The 23,574-nt window shown below is 47.5% G+C and overlaps 1 protein-coding gene across 6 annotated transcripts in view; it reads right to left on the bottom strand.

Moving 5' to 3' along the window:
- The window catches only part of MTSS1 (MTSS1, I-BAR domain containing), a 162,913-nt gene that overhangs the window by 54,813 nt on the left and 84,526 nt on the right, over positions 1–23,574 (bottom strand). The window lies entirely within an intron of this gene.

The raw sequence follows: 23,574 nt of genomic DNA on the forward strand, positions 1-23,574 counted from the left end.
GCTCCAGGAAGCATCGGCGTCAGTTTGGTGAGCATCCCACAGAGATGGGGATGGCCACTCCAAAACAGCGGTGACAACTGGGGGATGACAAAGGCAGAGAGCGGCTCCCCACCAGAAGGCGGAGGACGAGGGGTGGCGGGACTGGCAGGAGCAGGCTCGTTTCCTTCCAGGAAAGGAGCTGGCCCCCCCTCACCACGGGCCTGAGAGCCGCACTTCCAGATGACCGCGCCGCGCTACGGGAAGCAGCACAGGCACGTGGCCATCAGGCGAGCACGGCTCTGCGTCCACACGCTGCGAAGACCAGCGCCCAGCCCCGGAGAGGCTGGTTTATTTTAGGAGAACAATTACCAGTTATTACAAAGCTGAAACTGACCTTGCAGGTAGAAGTCTCGGCATCAGGGATCTTTTGGTCCCAAGCGAGAAAACAGGAGAAACAATGACATTTGAATGACCTCAAGGTGAAAGAGTGTGCATCTGTGTCTGTGCGTCTATGAGAGACAGACAGATACAGACACGAGTGAACCCAAGGGGAGGGACAGATGAGGGCATCTGACAATACTAAACTACTAGATTAACAAGGAAGGCTGCCACATACGGCTGCACAGGTCGTGCACTGCACAACTCCAGCGGCCACCATTCCCATCGGCAATGAGCTGTGGGCATCTAAAGTCTGATCTCTACCTCAGTCAAACACGGAATGCGGTCTGAGTGGAATCTGAGTCATGGACTTCCAGCTCTGCCACCCTCATCTTCTGTTTTGTCTTTTGGCAAACTAAAATAGACAGATTCACTCTCAGCAAAGGGACAGCCCCAACCAGATGGCTGGAGGACAGAATGGGATAATTCTCTACTACTGAAACCTGGTTTAAACCGAGGCTGGTACCAATGGCCCAACACGCATGTTATGTTTTTAAAAAGTCATACTTTAAATTCTCAAGAATTACTCAACTAAGAATGAGGTTGCAACACCCTTTTCCTCTCCCTTCTGGGTGGATGAGTAGATTTCTTTTCCTGCTGGAGAGAGGACCACTCATCTTTGTCCTCATTATGGAGATGGAAAATCATCTCTGATTTCTAAACCAACAGCAGACCTCAACGTACCAAAGAAGTGCACTTTTCAGAAAACTGTTTATACTTCAGTCGTTTTGGAAACAGACATGATTTCTTTACCCCCAAAGAAACAATGAGGTGAATGGAAATTAAGTTCTCAAAGTAGATGACAAACTGAACGCATTCCATATCTAAACCACATACTACTGAACCTGACCACATCCCATCACAGTGCTTCTACCAGAAAAAAGTACTCAGGTTTTTTGTTTCTTTTTTTGTTGTGTCACACGCCTTGTAGGACCTTAGTTCCCATACCAGGGATCAAATCCATGCCCCTGGCAATGGAAGCATAGATTCCTAAGCACTAGACAGCCAGGGAATTCCCCAAAGTACTCAATTTCAACTTGGGACGTGGATTTTCATGGCAAAGAGAAAAGGGCAGAGGGAGAAAAAGAGGAGACTCCTGCATTTGAAAGGATGGCACTCTTCCTGCGCTCAATAAATATTCTACACCCGCCACGCACAGACAGTAAGATGAGTTAATAAAGCAGTCTTTGCTCTAAAGATAGCTCCCAGGCCATGGCACAAAAGGACGGGTAAATGGGAATGGATGCCACAAAGTGGTAAGGTTCCAGATGTGTGAAGTCAAGACGAGCTTGTGTAAGCTGAGACAGAAGGGCACAGACAGGCTAAGACAAGATACTTGGAGGGTCCAGAAGGTTGGGGACATAGAGCATTCCAGATAGAGACAAGGCAAGAACAAGAGGCCAGGCAGCCAGAAGGGACAACGTGTGTCTGGGGGCCTCTAAGGAGTCCAAGTGACCACAGCATCACAGACATGGGGGTGGTCCAGACGAGGAGGCTGGAGGGAGAGGCCAAGTGTGAGAGGGAGCCACCAATAAGGTCAAGCTTTGTGGGGCAACTTCACCCCGAGGCAAACCAAAGCACAGAAAGGTTGAAAAGAAGAGGCATGGTGGAAGAGGTGAAAGCAACGCACGTCCGCCTGTGGACGACGGATAAGCAAGATGCGGTGCTTACACACAATGGAATATAACTCAGCCTTCAAAAAAGGAAAGGAATACCCAGTGACATGCTACAAAAACATGGATGAACCCTGAGGGTATTCCATCAAGTGGAGTTGAGCCAGACACAAAAAGGCAAATACCGTATGAGTCTACATATATGAGGTAGCTAATATAGTCAGGCTCATCGAGAAGAAGACTGGTGGTGATAAGGACAATGGTCCCCCCAGGGACTGGGGGCAGGGGAATGGAGAATTTCTAATGGGTATAGAGTTTCAGTTTGCAAGTTAATAAAGGTTCTGGAGATCTACTGCAGAACAATATAGATACTCTTAATACTACTGAGCTGTATGTTTTAAATGGTTAAGATGCTAACTAATTCATTAATTTAAAACTCAGGGGTGAGTGGCCGAGGTCCCAGATAACATGGCAAGTTCTTGGCTACTGGTTTTTCTATTTTCAAAGTAGCATAAAGTCAATCAGATCCACTGGAAGCTCTCTGATAGCAGGGCTGTTTCTCATGAAACAGGTGTCCACTGGCCTTGGCCGGTGAAAGGTGAGTGAATGAGATGTTCCTTCAGGAAGCGCCTGCTCTCAAGCCTGCCTGCAATAACCTACTTAACCCCTGGTCATTTCTGATACACACATCCCACAACCCTTCTGTGCACCAAATTAGTAATTTTATTTCACCTTTCACCTGTGTTCCTAAGAGAAAGCCCAGTTCTTGGCCAGGGCCCCTAAAGAACAGCAGTTCAAGGGCACAACCACCAGAGTCAGACCTGGGTTCAAAGCCCAGCTCCCCGAGTCCCTACCAGTCCTCACCTTTCCCAGCCTCAGTGTCCTCATCTCTACAAAGAGAAGCAACAGTATCAGGTTGCTGAGAGGACTCGGCAAGACAGCATCTATAAGACACAGGACCAAGCACACGGTCAGCACGAGTGCGGGGGCTGTTCTATGCAGAACCCCTAATGCTGTACCTGGTGCAACTAATAAATAGTTTTTAACGGTAACGTCACTCAAAGGTATTCAACAGAATGGCAGCTGTGGCTTCCAGGCCCAAGTGAAGCACTGGAAAAACCTTTCAACAAATGTTAACAGTCGTATTTGGTTTAGATGAATCATAACACCTCTTAAAAACAGAGGAAGTGGCCCAGGGGGCCCTCAGAAAAAATGAGCAATAGCATCTGGATGAGCTAAAGGGCACCCAAGTCCATCAGTCATTCTTAAGCCATACAAACACATACTCAAAGGAGCTCTATGAAAGGACGTTGTCAAACCTTAAGGAGGAAGGAAATCCAGACACAGGCGATGGCGTGGATGAAACTTGAGGACACTCTGTTGAATGAAATAGTCAAAAAAAGACAAATACTGCCTGATTCTGCTTACAAGGAGGTGTCTAGAGCAATCCAAATCATGAAAACAGAATGTGGAAGAGCCAGGGGCTAGGATAAGAGGAAGATGAGGAGCTGTCACCTAACACATACAGTTTCAATTGCGCAAGATAGGAAAGTTCCAGAGACTGGCTGCAAGACAATGTGAATACACTTAACACTACTGAGCTGAGAGGGCTTCCCTGGTGGCTCAGTGGTAAAGAATCTGCCTGCCAACACAAGAGATGTGAGTTCAATCCCTGGGTCGGAAAAATCCCCTGCAGAAGGAAATGGAAACCCACTCCAGCATTCTTGCCTGAAGAATCCCGTGGACCAGTTCATGGAGTCCTAAAGAGCCGAAAAGTTTAGTGAATAACACCACCACACTGAGCTGTATACTGAAAAATGGTATTTTAAAATATAAACATGGAAATTGTTATATTATGTGTATCTGCCCATTATTGAAAATGAAAAATGTCAAAGCATCTCAGCAATTTCACCTTAGCCTGAGTTTCTGCTCTGGAGATGGTTTGGGAGGAGGAATTGAGTCCAGCACAGGAATATGATGCCTTCACCAACAGAGCAGTCTGGTGGCCTTAGAAGGAGTCCTTCAGAATCACAGGATGAGCCTGCAGGCCCCCAGGCCCTTGGAAATGGCAGGGTCCCCTGTCCCTCCCCAGGACCACTTTCTCCTTTGCCACCATCAGAGGTGACAACATGGGTCTCCATGATTCTGGGCCACATCTGCCTCCAACCAAAACAGGAATGCAATTTCACATTTACAGATGCGGGCACAAATCAACCAGACCCAATAGGAAGATGCTCAGTGTACAAAGGAACAAGCCAACACTCCGCTGTGACTGTGTCAGAGGCTCTGCACTGTCCTGCGCTTGAGTCTGCAACACGCGGTTCCAGGGCCATGAGCTGCACACAGGGCGATGTTCCCATGCCTCTGGGTGGGCTTAAGAACACGGCCTCTGGCACCTTCTCGGTCTGTGTTGCTGCTGCCGCCACTGCTGCAAGTGTGCTTGGTCTCCGGCAGTAAAAGCACCCCATCAGTGTTGCTCTGCGTGTGGGCCTGGCCCACCCATATGCTGTACGTTCTAATGTCCTGCCCACATGCCAACGTTGTAGATGGGACGCATGAATACAAGTAAGATCATGCCTGCATGAAAGAGTTCATGGTTTCATGAGCATACATGCTAAGTCACTTCAGTCGTGTCTGACTCTTTGCGATCCTATGGACTATACAGCCCGCCAGGCTCCTCTGCTCATGAGATTCCCCAGGCAAGAATGCTGGAGTGGGTTGCCATTTCCTCCTCCAGGCGATCTTCCTGACCCAGGGATCAAGCCCACGTCTCTTATGTCTCCTGCATTGGCAGGCAGGTTCTTTACCTCTAATGCCACCTGGGAAGGTCTCATGGGAGCGTTAGATGAATACACAAATGGGCACCTGCTCATCACAGGTATTAATCTTATGATGGAATAGGGGGACTGGAAAGGAAGAAGAGGGAATAACTGGCTCCAGTAAGCACCTACCCCCGACCCCTCATCCTCTAACACACTCCCTTTCTGAGTCTGAAGTGATTGCTACTGATGATAATATCCAAGAGAGAATTAAATTCTTTCCCAATTCACCACTTGAGCAATAAGGCATTGAGCTGTTGAAATCTTGATTGCTTTTTCATTTCAGATTCTGAGCCCCTTTAGGAAAACAGGGATTGATTAGCAAACAATCAGATTAACTGGCATAAATCCACACCTAAGGACTAGCATTTGACTGGCTCTCTGCCTGCAGCAAATCCTAATGTCTTTCCAATCAGGATTATGTAAGGAGGAGACCCACAGCTGGAAAGGCTCTCGGCTCAAGGTGAGGGCAGGCTGTCTGTCTACCTCGGACTTAAAAGTCTGTGCTCAACGTTCTTTCCAGGATTCCTTCCCAGAATGCTGGTGGCAAAAAGATGCTTTGTAGGCAGCCTGGGTATCCAGTGAGGGCTTCCTCACTCCTGGAAGAAGTGCTGATGTGGCTGCCACGCAGCCCAGTCATTGGGTGACCAGAAGCTGCCACCGAGGGGCAGGGACCCCACACCTCTCTCCTCCCACCAGAGAGCCAGCAGGGTCCTGGACAGTCCCCATTCGGGTTGGGTGGAGCAGACATTTAGATCCAAAGGCTATTAACTCCCTTAACCCCATTTACCTTCATTTTCCTGGCCAATGATAAAAGACCTAAAATTCAGTTCTTCTACTCTTCAGAAATGAGAAAACCAGAGGGAAAGTGAGAAGGTCCTTGAAAAACCATCTGGTCCTTCAGAAGGGATCTTGCCCAAACCAGAAATTTGCAAAAAGAGAAATTTTTTTTAAAGCAGCAAAATGCTATTTCAATATGAGATGTTTTGAGGAAGAAAAGAGATCCATATCTGGCTGGAGGGGGTGGGGACATAAAAGGGGGTCTCAGCAGACACTGATCTCCACCCCAAGGGCCTGGGTACCCTCCACTTACCAACTATACCACTCAAAACCAGAGCACACCCAAACTTTAGAGACTTCTGAGATTAAAAAAAAAAAAAGCAGTTAGCAAGATTTATGACCACGGGCTATAATTCTTGCTTGGGCCAGCAATCTTGTGTTAGGCAACGAAGGTACTAGATTTCTAATATTCATGTCAACACTATGTGGTGGGCACGACTATTCCCATCACAGATGAGGAATAGCTGGGGCATAGAAGCTGCAGGTATTCCAAAAGGTAGCCTAGCCCTTACCCTTCACCCTGCCCCCAGTTCTGTTTTTGAAAGGGGGATTCTTTACATGTGCTATGCATATTTTCTCAGTCTTGCACAAAGTAATGTGTGAAAGTATTCCTTCCAGATGGTCTGGTATCTAACACTTCCTCAAAACATTCTCAACCTGCCTGTGCACAGAGAGGATAAGTAACCTGCCGCAGGTCACACAGCTAACGTGCAAGGGAGCTGGCGGCCTGCAGATCAGGTCCTGTGTGTCCAAAGCCCATGCACCTTCCATCAGACTCCCCACTTCTCTAAGTAAACCACCCCCCACCTGCCTACCAAGCTGCTGCCCAGGCTGCTCAGCGGGAGCTGAAGAGAACCAGTCGCCATCCCCCAGCTGAATCAATTTTTCACAAGCGAACAGACAAGTACTTAAAACACACTTTTCTGCTTCACAACGTCTCTGGCCTTCACTCAGGTGGCGAGGAAGCCGCTGCTGCATCTTTCCACATTATCACAAGACAGATTTCCAAAGATGATGTCAACGGGACAGAGGATGAGGGCCAAGTTTTTCCTATGTGATCTGCCGTTGACAAAACAAATGCTTGGGCAGCTGGCAAAGCAGACTCGGCAGCCCTGCAGAAACCACATCTGCCTTGTATGCAGCGTGACCAGGCAGAAGGACGGCAGGGAGGGGCAGGAGCCCACGGCCACTCCTTTCATTCCCAAGGGGACACCAAGTACCGGGTTTCCTGCCCATCCTTCCCCAGATCAGCACTGTGGTTGATGACCCTGGTTCTCCAGGAGTCTCCAGGAGTCGGGAGCCCGTTCACCCTCAGCACCACAAACACAAGGCCAAGAAGAAGGGGCTTCCCCAGACACAAGGGAAAAAGAAGGAAAAGAAAACCACCCTCCAAAGCATGAACTAACAAAAAGCAGGCTGAGATACGGTTCTAAGAACCAACGTAAAAGGGAACAGATGTGAAGTCATCTCAGGCTTAACAAGGACTTCCGCACACCCTCAAAGTCATTTCACAACAACGGATTTATAACATTCGGGGCTATGACGGCTGGAAAATGTAAAGATGCTGTGCTCTGCTCCAAATGGTTTGGACAGATGTTTGCTAAGTTGGTTGATGGCAAATTTCCTTGTACTCAGTATCAGAGGTAATTAGTATTCACTAGGAGGAAGATTTCACCTGTATCACATAGAGCTGACATCCATTCGAGTCAACAGACAAAAAGGAGGATCTCTGTGAATGTTCTTTTAAACTGGCATCTGAGAATCTTTGGGGAAAAAAAGAAAACAATTGGCACAAACTGCCAACACACACACACTCCAGACAACAGGCACCCTAGCAGCTTCCAAACATGTCGGCCTCCCTAAACCCTCGTCCCTCATCTCGGTACACGCTGGGACTCTGCCCTGCTCACCAGTGTCTGTGCCCCCATGTGACCCTGTTTGGGTGTCACCAGGACTGAGCAGCATTCCAGGAGCTCTGCCTTTAAGGGGCTCCCTCTTGCTTGATCTCTGTGTCCATCACAGCCTGTCACACATCATCCTGCCACTGTTTCTTTACTCCGTCTCGTCCACCAAGACTAAACTTCCCGCAGGCAGGGCTCCTGTCTGCTGCACAGCGCTCAGCATGAGCAACACTCAGAAGATACCTGCTCAATCAGGGGGAAAGGATGGGAGGAAAGGGAAGGTAGGGAGTTTGGGAAGGACATGTACACATGCTCTGTTTAAAATGGATAACCAACAAGGTCCTACTGTACAGCACCTGGAGCTCTGCTCAATGTTATGTGGCAGCCTGGATGGGAGGGGAGTTTGGGGGAGAATGGATACATGTGTGTGTGTATATATATATATATACAGCCAAGTCCCTTAGCCTTGTTCATCTGAAACTATCACAACATTGTTAATTGGCTACTCCAAAATAAAATAAAATATTAAAAAAATATGTTGGACAAAAAAGAAGCTGAAAAGTTGGGAAGGAAAAAAATCACTTGAGAAATAGAGTGGGGCAACAGATGTCATTAAAGCCAATGGAAAAGCAAACATATTCATACAAAATAGATTTGGCTGATCTTTTCAGACTTGTTTCAAAAGACTTTTGTGACACCTTTAGCTGGATAAATACTTGGACTTCCCAGGTGGCACTAGTGGTCAAGAACCCGCCCGCCTGCCAATATAGCAGGCGTAGGAGACACTGGTTTGACCCCTGGATCGGGAAGAGTCCCTGAAGGAAGGCCTGGCAACCCACTCCAGTATTCCTGCCTGTAGAATCGCACGGACAGAGAGCCTGGCAGAATACGGTCCATAGGGTTTCAAAGAGTCAAACACAACTGAAGCAACTTAGCAGGCACACACATACCACAGAGTTTAGACTCTTGGAACTGGAAGGGATCCTTGGCCATGTGGCCCAGCATTCCTATAATGCACGAAACATATGTCTGCTTTGCTCCCAACACACCACTAATGCTCTGTTACCCTGGCGGACACTTCTCCCCAAAGAGCCATCAACTGCAGGCCAGAGAAAAACAGTACACAAACCACAGCAGATTTCTTTGCTTTCTACTGCTTCAACTTCCTCGCTGCTTATCATGTCCATCAGAGGGAAAGAAATTTATGAGTTAGGGCTTGATATGCAAAGTTTGAAGTTTGTCTTTGGGAAAATGGCATGGGGTAGTCAGAAAATGGAGAACTTCTGCTCAACTCGTCTAGATAAGGCACTTGAGAGGTCATCAGACCAACTCCGATGCCCAAGGGTGCCTAACAAGATCTTGGCAGGCAATGGAAGCTCAAAATATTTCATAGTTGATCTTATACCATTGTAAAACCCAATGTCAACCACACACCTTCACTTTTGAGGCCCTCAATTTCTTCCCCAGAAATTCCCATCATGTAGAACAGGACGAAATGCTTCTTAGGAGTCACCTAAAGCTTAATAAGGGCTTCCCTGGGGGCTCAGATGGTAAAGAATCTACCTGCAACATGGGAGACTCAGGTTTGATTCCCGGGTTGAGAAGATTCCCCTGGAGAAGAGAATGGCTACCCACTCCAGTCTTCTTGCCTGGTAAATCCCATGGACAGAGGCCGCAATCCATGGGGTCACAAAGAGTCGAACATGAGTGAGCAACCAGCACTTTCATTTTCATTTTTTACTTTCACTGAAACTAATTAAGTCAGCCAGTTTTATAGCAGAGTAATAACGCCAGGGCCAGACCCCCGTGAGGACAGACGTTTCAGCGGCAAGAACGGCAGCCTTGTGCACACAGCAATAACACTCCAAGAATCTCCAAACATCTCTTCTCTGCCCAAGTGCAAAATTAAATTAAAAAGCAGAACAATGGGATTTCGATGCCTCACCAAGCTCTGATAGGGCAAATGAAACACTATCTAGAATGACTGGAAGGGGAATATGGTTTCTCCTACTGAGCTCGGCGCAGTCTAGTTCAAAGGCCGTCCTCGCCCACATTCCAGCCCCTTCCTGGCATCCCTCCGGAGTAACAAGACAAGAGAAAGCAAAAGAAAAGTAAAAAGGAAAAGCACAGCCACCCTGATCACCTGGAATCCCTTCACCAGAAAGGTAACCCCTCACAAACCACCTCCTTTTAAACCGGCCCCTTTCTTCCCGTTCCACACCCAAACCCACAAGGAAAGAAAACGCGGGCGCCACTGCCATCGCCATGACTCTGACCTGTAAATGTTTAACCAGGGATCTATTTTTTTAGAGCTAGACAAAAAGGTAGGTGATTCATTTTCAACATGAGTCACAATATCCCCAACAGTGAAATAGTTTAATTAAAAATTTAATGGCCTTAGGTTTTGTTTGAGGCACCCTTGATGGTGGGGCCGTGTTCTTGCTGGTCACGGTCTCATGGCTGAAGGGTTGGCCCCAGGAAGGGAGGGCGGGATGCCCTACACCAGAGCTGGGAGGCAGTCCCGGGGGCGGGAACGTGGCCAGCATGGCAGCAGCATCTGTTGGTCACGCAGAACCAGTGACCTCTCACGGCCTAGTCCCCATTGCTTTTCCCAGAGAATCCTCCTTAACCCTTGGAGACACATGAGGATTCTCAAGGGGGCGCTTGGCATTGACCCGCAGGGTTCCAGATTTGGTTGGGTTTTGTTTCTCTTGGGTGACGTGCTACCATGAGCTGGCCTGAGTCTCTCAGTTCAAAAGATCCTCGCTGATTGGAGTCGCCAGAGAATAAGGAGAGGGGGGCCTACAGTAAGGTCAGAGTGCAGGCAACCCCACCCCTGTACAAGAGTAAGAACAAGCTGACCTACTTGCCGTTATTGGCCCTTTCAGGAGCTGAATGAAGTCCTGGGGATTAGAGGAAGCACTCCAGTGACAGCTAATCCAGAGGAGGGTTTCATCCAAAGGATCCCAATAACAAGAGATTCCGCACACTACTCAGTGTCGCTGTCACAGGGTGTGGTTACCCTACTGAAAGTGTTTAACTTCATTTGCTGTCATCAGAACTCACACAAATACTTTCCTTCTTACAAAGAACAAAGGGGACTAAACTGCTCGTATTTGTGTTCATACGTATGTATTAACTCTGTCGTATTTCCCCCAGATAATTTCCACTAAGGTGCTGATCCATCAACTTCACAGGTTCAAATAGTGAAAGGCTAAAATTATTAGAAAATGCAATGTGAACACCATATTTTCTTTTTCCCCAACAAAACTAAATCCAGAGATCAAAATAGTTTGGTGCCCTGACCTTCTCCCCACACCACTCATCTGCACAGTGAATTTCTGTTGAACATTGGCCAGAAAGAGTGAAGCTTATAATACAGACCATCCAACTTAACCATTTGGCTTTAAAAAATAAAGAACATCTAAAACACAGAAACACCTTCTAAAATATGTTGCCATCTTGCTCTTCCCTAAGAACATAGGGAAAAAATGCCTCCTCTCTTGTCAGCTCATCAAAGCTAGCAACCATGGGATTTCCCTAGTGGTCCGGTGCTTAAGACTCTGTGCTCCCAACGCAGGGGCCCAGGTTCGATTCCTGGTCAGGGAGCTAGAGCCTGCACTCTGCAATGAAGATCCCATGTGCTGCAACTAAAACCCAGCATAACCAAATTAAAAAAAAAAAAAAAGCCATGAGCCATTGCTTCCCTAGGTGAATTGTTAACTGCAGGTTAAACCAGCTGAAAACAAAGGGGAGAGATTTCCTCCAAGTCTGCATTTAAACATGCTAGTCAGTGCTCATGCATGGATCTGAGAAGGCTCATGGTGTGCACAGACCTGGAAGGACAAAAGAGGAACAAGGCAGTCCTGCGCCCAAGGACTGGATCCCTGAGTTGGGGGGGTGGGGTGGGGACGGGAGCCTGCACACACGGCTTTAACATGAGCTACAGAAGAGCTCCAAACCCACAGGTTGTGTTCAGACGCCAAGGGAGCACCATCTTCCTGAGCAGGGCGGGGTGGTGACCAGACTGTCCTGGCTGCAGGAGGGTTGATGAGAGGCAGGGACCAAAGTTCAGAGAGGAGGGGACCGAAGGCAGACTCAGGGGGCGATGTGACTGAGAGAAAGAAAGGGATGGGCATGAGAAGGCTTCAGGCAGCCGCACCTGTTCACCTTGAGAGCGGGGAGAGTGTGAGCCAGGCAGGACCAGGAATCAAAAGCAGGTCTGACGTCTGCGGTCCAGACAACCTCAACTGGGAGTTCCATGAACAGACACGGAAATCAAGAGGCGGTGGTTTGGTTTGGCTGAGTCTCAGGTGCCACTGGGAGGGCCAAGCAGCCCTGTATCATGCCAGGTGTGTCGATGGCGCTGAAATAAACGTCTGTCCAGATAAACGGAGACCAACCAGCAGATGGCGGGAGGGGATTGGAGACTGACCCAAAAGGGTGGATGTGCCCAGCACAGGGAGGTGTGGGCACGAGAATGAATGAGCCCCCACACAAAGCTGTTCCCTTCCCGCCACATGACAAATGACAGATGTCTGGCAAATGCCTGGCAATTTCCTGACACTCTCAGCTCATTGTACTTGTTTCACAGACGAATGCTAAGAACGATGTGGCCACATGTCCCCTGCTACAGACCTCAGTGGCTGGAATAGCGTGAGGCCCCCAGTCTGTCAGGAGTTTGGGTGTGAGTGTTTCAGATCCAAATATGCAAATCATGCCTTTTCAGGGGGCCAGGGGAAGGAATGCCTTTCTGAGCAGGACTTGGGAGCCAGAAAGAAGAGTGAATGAGAAGACATGTACGAGTGGCTGTCCTCTTTGTCGGGTAGAATCAGGCTCACGTCCTGGTTCTGCCTCCTGTGAGGTATGTCACCCTGGGAAGGATTTTTTTCTGAACCTCAGCATGCTCGCCTGCAAAGTGGGCCTTTTAAAGATTCTAGCTAGGGAACACAGAAGATTAACCATGCAAATAGCTCCACCAGGGCAAGAGTTTCTTGGCAAGGGGCAGGATCCTTCAAATCTTTGCAATTGAACCTATCACAATAATTCTGACTCATTCTTATAGGCAGGAGGTCTAGTCCAGGGAAAAAAGCATGCGGTGGAGAACTCAAGGCTAATCATAAAACCCCAAACTTGAGACAGACCAGTACTTTCAGACACAGATTTTTGGTTCCCCAACACAGGCAGCTTTCATGGCCAAGTTCAGCTGGTGCAGACCATCTGCTTGCGAGGCAAACTCTACCCCCAGAGACAGCCCAGTCTTTGCTCTGAGAGAGAAGGCCAGTCAAGGGACCCCACACCCTGAATACACACACACACAAACCACAGCTTTGAGAACCACTGTGAAAGGCACTCAAAGGCCCCAGCTGCAAGTGCAGCTATGCTGTCTTCTTTAAACACATTGAGGTTTTTTTTTTTTTTTTTTTTTTAAATTTCTTGATGAACAGACTCCCTGGCCCTGCTGCAGAACAGGAAGGCTACACATCCATTTTCATGAGCAAACCCTCATACACAGCAGGGTATCAATCCAAGAAATCCAGATGACAGGATTACATGCAGGCGACGTCCCCAGTGCCCCTCACACCTTCCAGGCGGCTTACAGGGTCAATTTTCCACAGTTTGCGCCTTCGATGTAAGCAAAATGAACACCCACTACATGTAGGGTTCTGTGCAGAGCCTGATGAGAACAGGAAGGAGGAGGCTTCAAGCCTAAGTGTGACTACTCCAGGGCCAGATGTCTTAAGCACAACACTGTGCAGACAACGATGATAAAGATGAGAACGGGTAAAGGGACCAGACAAAAGCAAAACCACCACCAACTGGAAGGGCTGTGGGAGAGGAAGTTGGGTTGCATGAATCTCCCAGGAGTAGAGTAATTTCTCATCATATGGAGCATTTCTAATGTTTCATGGGTTCTTTCCCAGAGAACATTCTACATGCACCGTGCTGGGTTGGTCCAGCCCACAGACAGCCTTTCAGCTGCCTTTTCTGCCACGATGCTTGAGCTAGAAAACGATCAAGGAGACCCAGGCAATAGGACCCTGAGAAGCCTGAAGTCCAGAAATGAGCAACCTCAGCCACTCAGCAGAAGTTCATAGGTGGAGATGGGGATCTAGTGGGATTTCATTCCCTGAGGCAGTGTCTGTTGGGAGGCACACCACCTGCCCTTAAAAAAAGAGGTGATGAGATGTACCTGATAACAGGACAGGGTGGTTAGAAATGACCAAAGCTCAGTGAGGAGAGATCAGAGTGTCCTGCAAGTTCCGTCCGGGATATCCAGCTGCAGGTTTCTTCCTTTGGGCATGGCCCCAGCCTCTGCTCCAGCAGACGAGAGAGAAAGGAAGGAGGGATGGCATCTCCATGGTGACCATCACAGGGGCAGCGCTAAGAAAGGTCTCCTGAGGCTTCTCCCAGGTACTGTGGCTCATGAGCCAGCAGTCTGCTCGCAGCCCCTGGTCAGCCTGCACAGCCGGGTGGGAAGTGAGCCTGTCACAGGATGCTGCTCCACCCCTGGTGTCCTCCCACATTTCTGTTGACCAGGTCAAAGTTGGTGCAGAGAAAACCTTCCAGGGCTTCAAGAAGCTACCACCCAGTTCTCTAAAGAATACCCAAGGCTGTGTTTATCATCTCTGGCTCCCTGGCATCTCCGACAGTGTCTTCGTGGTGCCTTGGGGCTGTCTGCAGACCCGGAGTCCTCGTAAGCTATCTAGAACTGGCTGCTCCATTAGGCTATTTGAGTGAGTGCTCAAAGGATGAGACTTGGAGATCAGGGAGAGGTTGGAGGCCAATCACTGCATGAGCTAACACTTCTAAGCGCCACTGCATGCACTGGGCACTCAACACTTTCCCTTCCGCACAACCTCACAAGGCAGACTTGATAAAGGGGGAGACTGAGCCTCACAGAGGCTGTGTCACTTACTCAACATCACAAGTGGAGAATGTGTTGGGGCCAGGATTCAAAATGGGGCTGTCAGGAACCAAATCCCCAACTTCAACTCCTCCTCCACTACGGAGTGGCAGACGAGGAAAGGGGACCTGGGACCAGGAAGACAGGAAGGTGCCAGGAAGAAGTCACAGAGAGGACAGGATGGGGTCGGAGCCCAAGCAGCGCTGTGGGTCCCTCAGGGACCACCCAGTGGGTCAGGTAGGGAGCTGAGAGGCCAGCCTGAGTATGTGAACTTCCTCAGGCCACAGGGACCCAGGGAAAGAAGCACTGGGAAGCCACGCGGGCTACATTCAAGCAGAAAAAAAAAAAAAATCCCCATTTGCTTCACACAGAACTACCCAATGGATAGAATACTAGCTGTGATGTAAGGTGCAAAAGAGGCCACTAGAAGGAGCAGAGGCTAAAAGCTTGGCGGGGGGGAAGGCGTGTTTCCCATCACAGGAGCAAGCCTGAGCTCCACCAGCCTCCCACCCCTGTCTTCTCACTCCCCGATCGTGCTCCCCAGAACGCTGTGCCAATTATCTCTTCCAATTAAACCACCACCACAGGACACTAAATCCAGTGACACAAATCAGCCTCAGGATGCTCAGCCAGCCCTGGGCTGGCATTTATGACCCTGATTAGCAGGAGGGCTCCCACAGCTCACCCAAGAACGTGGACCATAGGTGAGCCCAGTGGCAGCCCTGCCTCCATGCCCACAAGCCCCCACAGCAGGTGCTCCAGAAAAAGGCAAGAAGACACTGATGGCAGAGCCTGGAGAAGACAGGGCTCACTCACCTTAAGTCCACTGTCCTGCACCAGGAATTTATTTGGGGATTATTTATTTATTGGGATGCTGATGGCAAAGGCAATCAACCCCAATGGGGGTTCTTTCACCACTGACAAAAGTAATTTACAGAACATCCAAGTTATAGGCATTCTGTTAGTTGCCTAATAGATTCCTAAGATTACATGCCTACATTGGGCCAGAAACTGCAAGAAGCACCTGATATAATTTCATCTAATCCTTGCTTATGGCAACCCTCTGAAACAAGTGTTAAGCTTCCCACTTTCAAAGGTGAGGAAACAGGCTAAGAGAAAGTGCTATGTGTGGGTCAACCTAGGATTCAAATCCAAACAGCGTCTAGCTCCAAAGTCTGTACTTCATGCCCCATCACGCCATGGCACCCTCCGGAAGAAACACGCGTAGATTTTGTGTTCTCCTGGACTATCTACAGGAAAGTTTTATCCACCAAGATAGTCCATGGGGAGCTAACATACATGGAGTGCTCAAGAGCCAGGTCAAGGGGTAAGCTTTACATATGTGTTATTTTTGTTCCCCCAGCAGTCCCGTGAAGAGGTCCTATCATCATGACCATTTGACAGACGAAGAAACTGAATCTCAGGGCAACTAGGTCACTTAAAGTGACACAGCTAAGAAATGCTCAAGCTGGGTACTGAGCTCTCAGGATACCTGACTCTGACACCCAAGATCTGACCACTGAGCTACACTACAGCTGTATTTTGTGTAAGCTCCTCCCCAAAACAGACCCCACGTGCCTACACTCCCAGTCGCTGAGACAGACACAGTACCTCCAGCGTTACGTAGCCTCCTGTCCTGATGGAGGTTGGGCAGGCACTGTTTCCATCCCAACCCACAGAGAGCCTGCCCCAAGAGATGCTCTCTTCTCCGACAGCACAGTGCAAGGCCTCCCCCGCACCCTGGAAGAATGAAGGGTTTCCCTAAGTGAATCATCCGAACAACTAAAATTCCCTCTGCGAGCATCCGTAAGTCTTCATTTTAACTGTGAGCTTTTTAAAAATATATTCCACACATTATGCCATCCGTCAACAGAGCCACAGACAGACAAGCCGGTCCCCCTTACAGAGATGGTGTCATTCACACGGGGATGAAAGGTGACGTGGGGCTGGAGGATGAGCAGAGCACAGACCTGGAGGAAGAAGAGGAGAAAAGACTGGAAGAAAAAAGAGAATGAAAGATACCACTGACATTTTTCATTATTTTGGTTTTCAAAGATTTACATGATTTCTCTCTGCAATTCTAAGGAAGGAGGAGCAAACAAGACTTGATGTCTTTGGGTTACAAATAGTGCAAGCGAGAATCAAGGAAATCCAGCCACATACCCGGTGGTGTAGACACTTGCTATACAAGGGGGACCCATAGCCCAGCAGCAAGACCTGGGAGCCACCCACTCCAGACCTCCTACATCACAGCCTGCATCTCACCAAGACTCTTGGTAATTCATAGGTACTTTCACTTTTGAGATGTGCTCGTCTAGTGCACAGACTTTGGGGTCAGAAACACCTGGGTTCCAATTCCAACAACACCACTCACTGGCCATGTCACCTGGAGCAAGCTACCGAGCCCAACAGGCCTGCTCACTGTCATCTGTAAAGCAGGACTTATTTACAGGGCAGTTGTAAGAAGCAGACAAAATAATGCATGTAAAGCACTTAGCACAAAACCCGTACCCCCACATGCCCCACACAGCAGTGGGCTCTGCTATTGCCAGCGTGTAAAGGTAGAACCCAAGTTAGCAGATACTGCCTCTCATCGCTTCCATCCTCTGGAAACTTCTAGACATGGCACTCTAGAACCTGCCTGGTAGGCTGCAGCGTCCTGCCACTCAGACTGTGCTCTTCGATACACAATTTCACACAGCATTTTCACCTAGATAAGCTGCCAACCACACTTGCAGCCAAAGATTCATCTGTATAAGAAAAGGCAAATAGTGACCGATGGAGGTGGCACCGGACATCTCATCAGCCAGCACCCCGAGGCTTTGCTTTTGAGCCTAAAGCACCTCGCACACTGGCACTGAGGTCAAACGCAAGGAAGTCAGGGGATGGGACAGGCTGGCTCTTTTGGACTCTGATTCCAGGCGAGCTGCCTCAGCTGGGGGCCGGGAGGACAGCACAGGCCAACGGTCACTACCTTGACCCGTGAATCTCCTCACTGACACAAAATGTCCTTTACTTTCAGAGCCAGCAAACACACCGATTTCACAACAGGGGAGACCTTTTGGACACCAAATACATGCATGCTGAGTCACTCAGTTGTGTCCAGCTCTTTGCAACCCCACAGACTATAGCCCTCCAGGCTCCTCTGTCCATGGACTTTTCTAGGCAAGAGTACTGCAGTGGGTTGCCATTTCCTCCTCCAGTAGGGGAGGTCTTCCTGATGCAGGGATCGAACCCACGTCTTCTACATCTCCTGCATGGGCAGGCTGAGTCTTTACCACTGAGCTACCAAAGGCACATATGAAATCAAGGCTATCTACACAACAGGTAGACCACCTGTGCAGGTCAGAGCCTGTTCCAGATAGCGGACATGACCCCACTCATAACTCTGCTTTTCCTCTGAACCTCACCAGGCACCTGGTCTCAAGTCCTGGTCACCTTCACCCCACCCCTCACTCACCCCATCTGTGTCCCAAGATGTCCCTTCATGCCCAAAGCCCCCGGGTCTACCAGCGTCTGTCTCTCCACAGCTCAAACCATTTTCAGTACTACTCTCATCTTTATCAACCTCCAACAACAGATCCTGCCTGCCCAGGCCCTCCTGCTGACAAAATAAGACTCAGGGTTCCTCAAAGCCAAATGCAGTTAAGCTAAGGCTCCATCACTGTCCACTCCCAGCCTTCTGGAGTAGCCTGAGACAACAGATCTGGGGTCGGCTGGTGGTGGTGGTTGGCTGTCTGGTTTGGTTTTAACAACCCAGCAACATGGCTGTGGGCCCCAATATTTTGGAATACTTGGGGCTTCTTTTCTAAAAAGCTCAGCTATAAATTTACATGTAAATAGAGAAAAGTGAAATGCTTGACTTAGCCCAGCCAAAGGCCCTAACGCCTCTGTTCCTTTAAAAATCCCCCATCTCCCTCCAGCCAGAGCACAGCAAAGTCCTTATCACACCATCACCTATTGTGGGTTAGCCCCCATCTGCAATGCTAAGCTGCTTGAGGCTGGACAGAGTGGTTTACTCATCTTTACAACCTTCCAAAGCAATGCCAGACCCAGGAGACAGTGAGTGCTCAATCCCTGCTCTTGCATGGATGTCCTGAGCTGTTCCTGTCTGTACTGGGACAGCCCTAATTCGAGGTGGACTCCACTTATTTTTTGACCCTGATTTCACTCTTGCTCGATTGCTATCATGTTTTCCACCTGGTTGCTAAACAAAATAAAGAGAAAGTTTATCTTGTCTAAACATTCTCGCCTAGGCCAAATATTGAATAAATGCCCTATGCATACACCAAGTACTGAAAAAGTCTCTGAGGAAGGCCCTGAACACAAAGGTGAGAGGGTCTGTTTGCCAGGCCTCTTGGGCTATGACACAGCACCCAAAGCGGCCTCAGACATAGGTTCCTGGGTTTATTTGCAGTTACTGCCAGATTTCTTTTTTTTTTTCCCTCTTTTAATTTTTTAAATTATGAAAGTATGATAACACATTTACCAGAGACTTGGAAAATACAGAACAATAGTTACATATAACTACTATATTATGTTGCTGTTCAGTTGCCCAGTCATGTCTGACTCTTTGCGACCCAATGGACTGCAGCACACCAGGCCTCCCTGTCCCTCACCATCTCCCAGAGTTTTCCCAAGTTCATGCTCATTGCATCAGTGATGCTGTCCAGCCATCTCATCCTCTGACGCTCTCTTCTCCTGCCCTCAATCCTTCCCAGCATCAGGGACTTTTTCAATGAGTGGTCTGTTAGCATCAGATGACCAAAATACTGGAGCTTCAGCTTCAGCATCTGTCCTTCCAGTGAATATTCAGGGTTGATTTCCCTTAAGATTGACTGGTTTGATCTTGCTGTCCAAGGGACTTTCAGGAGTCTTCTCCAGCCCCACAGTTCAAAGGCATCAATTCTTTGGCATTCTGTCCTCTTTACTCTATATAACTATATATAACAATAATATATAGTTCCACTATATATTACAATTTTTAAGTAGATAATTAAGTTTTTAGTTGGAGTTTCAATATTAAACTCTCAAAAATTACTAGAATGAATATACAGAGAAGTAAGAGGATACAGTAGATCTGAAAAGCACTGTGAACCAATTCAACATAATTAAGATTTATACAATCTTCACCTAACAGTAGGATGCAAATTCTATTCAAGTTCCCATAGACTATAAACTAGGAGACACTGGAACCTATCCAGGGACATAAAACAAGGTGCAAAAATGTCATGGTCTAAAGGTACTGAAATCATACAGAGTCTGTTCTCTGATCACTGTGCAATTATGCTAGAGAGACTTCTTTCTTTCTTCTATTAAACATGTTTTGAGACTCCAAATGCAAGGAAACTGTCACAAAGGTTATTAACTCAGGGAGCTTACCTCCACAAAGTTTTCCAGAGGGCAGCCAGTGTGACATGATCATTCTGACAGCTATGACAAATTAAGCTTTATTTGCCCGAGAACCCTCCCTGTTCCTTTAGCTGTGATCACTGAGTCCTCAGGATCCTCGCTGAGGAAACGCACACCGGCTGTCACTCAGAGCTCGTAGATGGAAAGTCTCCGAGGATTCCTGTACAACCAACCCCTCTGAACACCAGCACCCTTGGGGAGGGTGCGCTGGAGAGGCAGCTGCTTCACATCTTGGCACGTGGGACTCCTTGACCCATCCTGATCTTGCGTGATGGCCTCAGAGCCTCTTTAGCAGACCCAACGGTCAGCATTTGCTGTGGGCAGCATTTGCCAACGGCAACTGACTCTACTGATCTCATACCTTTCAGGACTTGTTTACATCATTTAAAAATTCAAAGGTATAAAACTTGGAACTAAGATGAGACTTTGCTCTGGTGTGCATGGAAATGGCTAAGGAAGGATCTTTTATATAATCTTTTAACTTTTTACTTTATACTGGAGTATAGTTGATTAACAAAGTTGTGATAGTTTCAGGTGGAGAGTGAAAGGTTGTTGCTGACACATGAAAAGACGCCGGGATTCTTGGCCTCCAGGGGAGAAGAATTCAATCCGGGGCCAGAGACGAGGCTTGATTGCTCAGAGCTTTGTGTAATAAAGTTTTATTAAAGTATAAAGGAGATAGAGAAAGCTTCTGACATAAGCATCAGAAGGGGGCAGAACGAGTACCCCCTTGCTAGTGTTAGCAATGGAATTATATGCTCTCTAATTAGTTATTACAGTGAATCGAAAGAATGTCTGGAGGTTGTAAAGACCTCACTAGACCTACTCCCATAATTTACATTTTAAGATAACAGGGTTAGCCAGAAGGTTTTTTTCCAGAGACTGTCCTCAAGCAGGACACATTATTGCTAAATAATCCTAAGGAATGTAGAGGGGGAAAAGTTTGTCCTTTCTTCCTCCTTGAGAATTCCAGACCCCTCTCTCCTTGGGGACCCCTGGACTTCTTACCAATCTGCCTAGGAATTGACTCTCTCAAGAGCAAAGGGCTCAGCCATATGTATACCTGCATCCATTCTCCCCCAAACTCCCCTCCCCTTCAGGCTGCCGGAAAGCACTGAGCAGAGTTCCCTGTGCTGTGCAGTAGATCCTTGTTGGTTGTCCATTTCAAACAGAGCAGGTGTACATGTTGATCCCGAACACCCTAAATATCCCGTCCCTCAAGGGGAAGGATGTTCTAATCTTCTGCTGTGTGCCCTATACTGTCCCCTGCTCTGATATCACCACAAGCCAGAGAATTAGACATTTACCCCAAAGACCAGGAAACCGTGGTCCTGGTAAGACTACAGAAGTAAGCACCAGGCTCAGGACTATCTACTCTGAAGCAAGTACATTTGTTTCTTCTTTTCTAAGGAGCCATCCTGCTCCCTCAAAACAGAGTTCTGATTAAGGTGGTTAGATTTTTAAATGAATTTATTAATCTAATCCCTCCCAAGGAAATATCCTATGAAATGCAATAGAACAGGGAAACGGGATGGTAACTAGAGAAGCAAATAGAATCAAGAGAGGTTTAGGATGGTGACAATAAAAGATACGCACACTAACAGGCAATCCCAAATGAGGGATGCACAGGGCTAAGATGACCGAGAGGGCTGGAGTAGGTGGATAAAAGCCCAAGGAAGCAGTTCTCCTGAGACAGACGCAGACGACAGGGCTCTAATGTGAATGAGCTGGTGGGGTGGGGCAGGGGGACCGTGGTACCAGAAGATGAGCACTGAACACTCGTAGAACTGCAGGCACGAGGGGGTTACAGCATTTGCAAACCCTTGGCCTTGGCCCAGCTGCTGTTTCACACTGGGCCCTGTAGGAAACAGGTGGTCATTTCCATTCACATCCTGGCAGGAATGGAATTTCTGCATCACATTTGGGCCTCAGAGTCTTCACCCAAAGCAGTGTTCTCCCGATGAGTCTTTAAGTGAAGGGGTGATCTGCCTCTAAAAGTTAAAAAGGCTGGGTTTCAACAGCTACACTGTGGATGCAAGCACTTGCTCATTCATTCATTTCATACAAATACCTACCGAGTTCAGGAGTGAAAGCTGCTATGAGAATATGAAACCCAATCAGCCTAATCTTGCCCTCAAAGAAAGTCTGCTCTCATAGAAGACTTAAGACACAAGTTGGATAAATCAAGGAGGTAAAACAGGTTTTGGTTTACAGAAAAGTTAGATTAATTTCACCTGGGAGTTAGGATGGTCCTTCGCAAGTCCTACTGCACACAATAAAAATCACCTGAGAAACTTCCCCAACAAGGTCTCTTATGAAATTCTGTGATTCCTGTATATTTTTATGGCAGAAGACAGTGACTGCTTTATGGTTATCATCCTTTAAGTCAGAGAATGTAGCCTTCGACTATAAATCTAAAAAAGATGTTAATCATATATATATTTTTAACCTTGGAAAAATCCAAGGAAAGTTCAGATGTCATGACTACAAAAGCTTTAAAGCTTGAATACTGCTACCTTCTATCAATGGAGAAGACAGTTAAGAAGCTGCAGGCAAGTGTTTGTGACCAAATCCACAACCCCAAACTGGCCTCACCATAGCACTAAGTAATGCTGCTGAACCGAGCTTCAAAGGAAGCCTCAGTCAAGCTTGGAAGGAGAAGAGTCCTGTCTGAAACAGGAAAAAAGATCACACTCGGACATTCCATTTCCAAAGTTCCTTCCCTGGCGGAGATCTGTGCCCTTTGGAGCACTGTCAGGAAACCGCAGGGTCCGTGATGGGATAAGCAGACACCTGCTGTTCCCACATCCTCAGGACAGTTCTGGTCTCCCTGGGGCTCCAAGAGCACAGAAAGGGCCACAGAGCTAATTACCACCATTCAAGCATGAAGCTGAAATATCCCCCAAATGCCTCCCTCATAATAACCTAGGAGTTTTTAGATTAACACCCCTCATAGATATTATTTCCTGCCACTTTGGTCAAGACGCAGGAAGGTGACAAGGACCCTGAGGCCACAAAAGTATCAGTAGGAGAGGACAATGATGCTTTTCTTAATCACTAGTAATTATTGTTTTAATGTTAAAAGCAAACAAATGATAAATATCATTTTTGAAACACAGAAACAGCCCCCCAGGAGGTAAAGAATTTTAATTAACTGGGAAGGCCACTTTGAATTCATCAAAAAGCCGAACTGGCAATACAAATGGGTGTATTAACTACATGTTTTTAAAATCTTTGAGTATAATTGCTTTACAAAGTTGTGTCAGTTTCTGTTGTACAACAACGTGAATCATACATTTTAACAACAACAAAAAAAGACTTCATTTTTCAAATGTATATATAGAAATGAGCTAGGTTAAAAGGTGTTGGCAGCAGAAATCCTAGAAACCTGTTTTAATGAAGATGTAAAATTCTTACAATGAAACTGTGTAAATAAACTTCTCCAAAGTGCCATAAGAACAGATGCTGTTAAATAGACAATCTTTGATAGTATTCACTTGCCCTGTAAACTTCTTTTCTATGTCACATTAAGACCATTATGTCTAAATGTTCATAAACTTGGGATCTGGGAAGCCTAACTGAATCAGATTTCTGCTAAACTTCTTCCCCTCAAAACTAATAAACATAATAGCGCATAACAGAAACATTATAAAGACCGAGCAATA

The sequence above is a fragment of the Capra hircus genome, chromosome 14, assembly GCF_001704415.2.
Source record: "Capra hircus breed San Clemente chromosome 14, ASM170441v1, whole genome shotgun sequence".
Lineage (NCBI taxonomy): Eukaryota > Metazoa > Chordata > Mammalia > Artiodactyla > Bovidae > Capra > Capra hircus.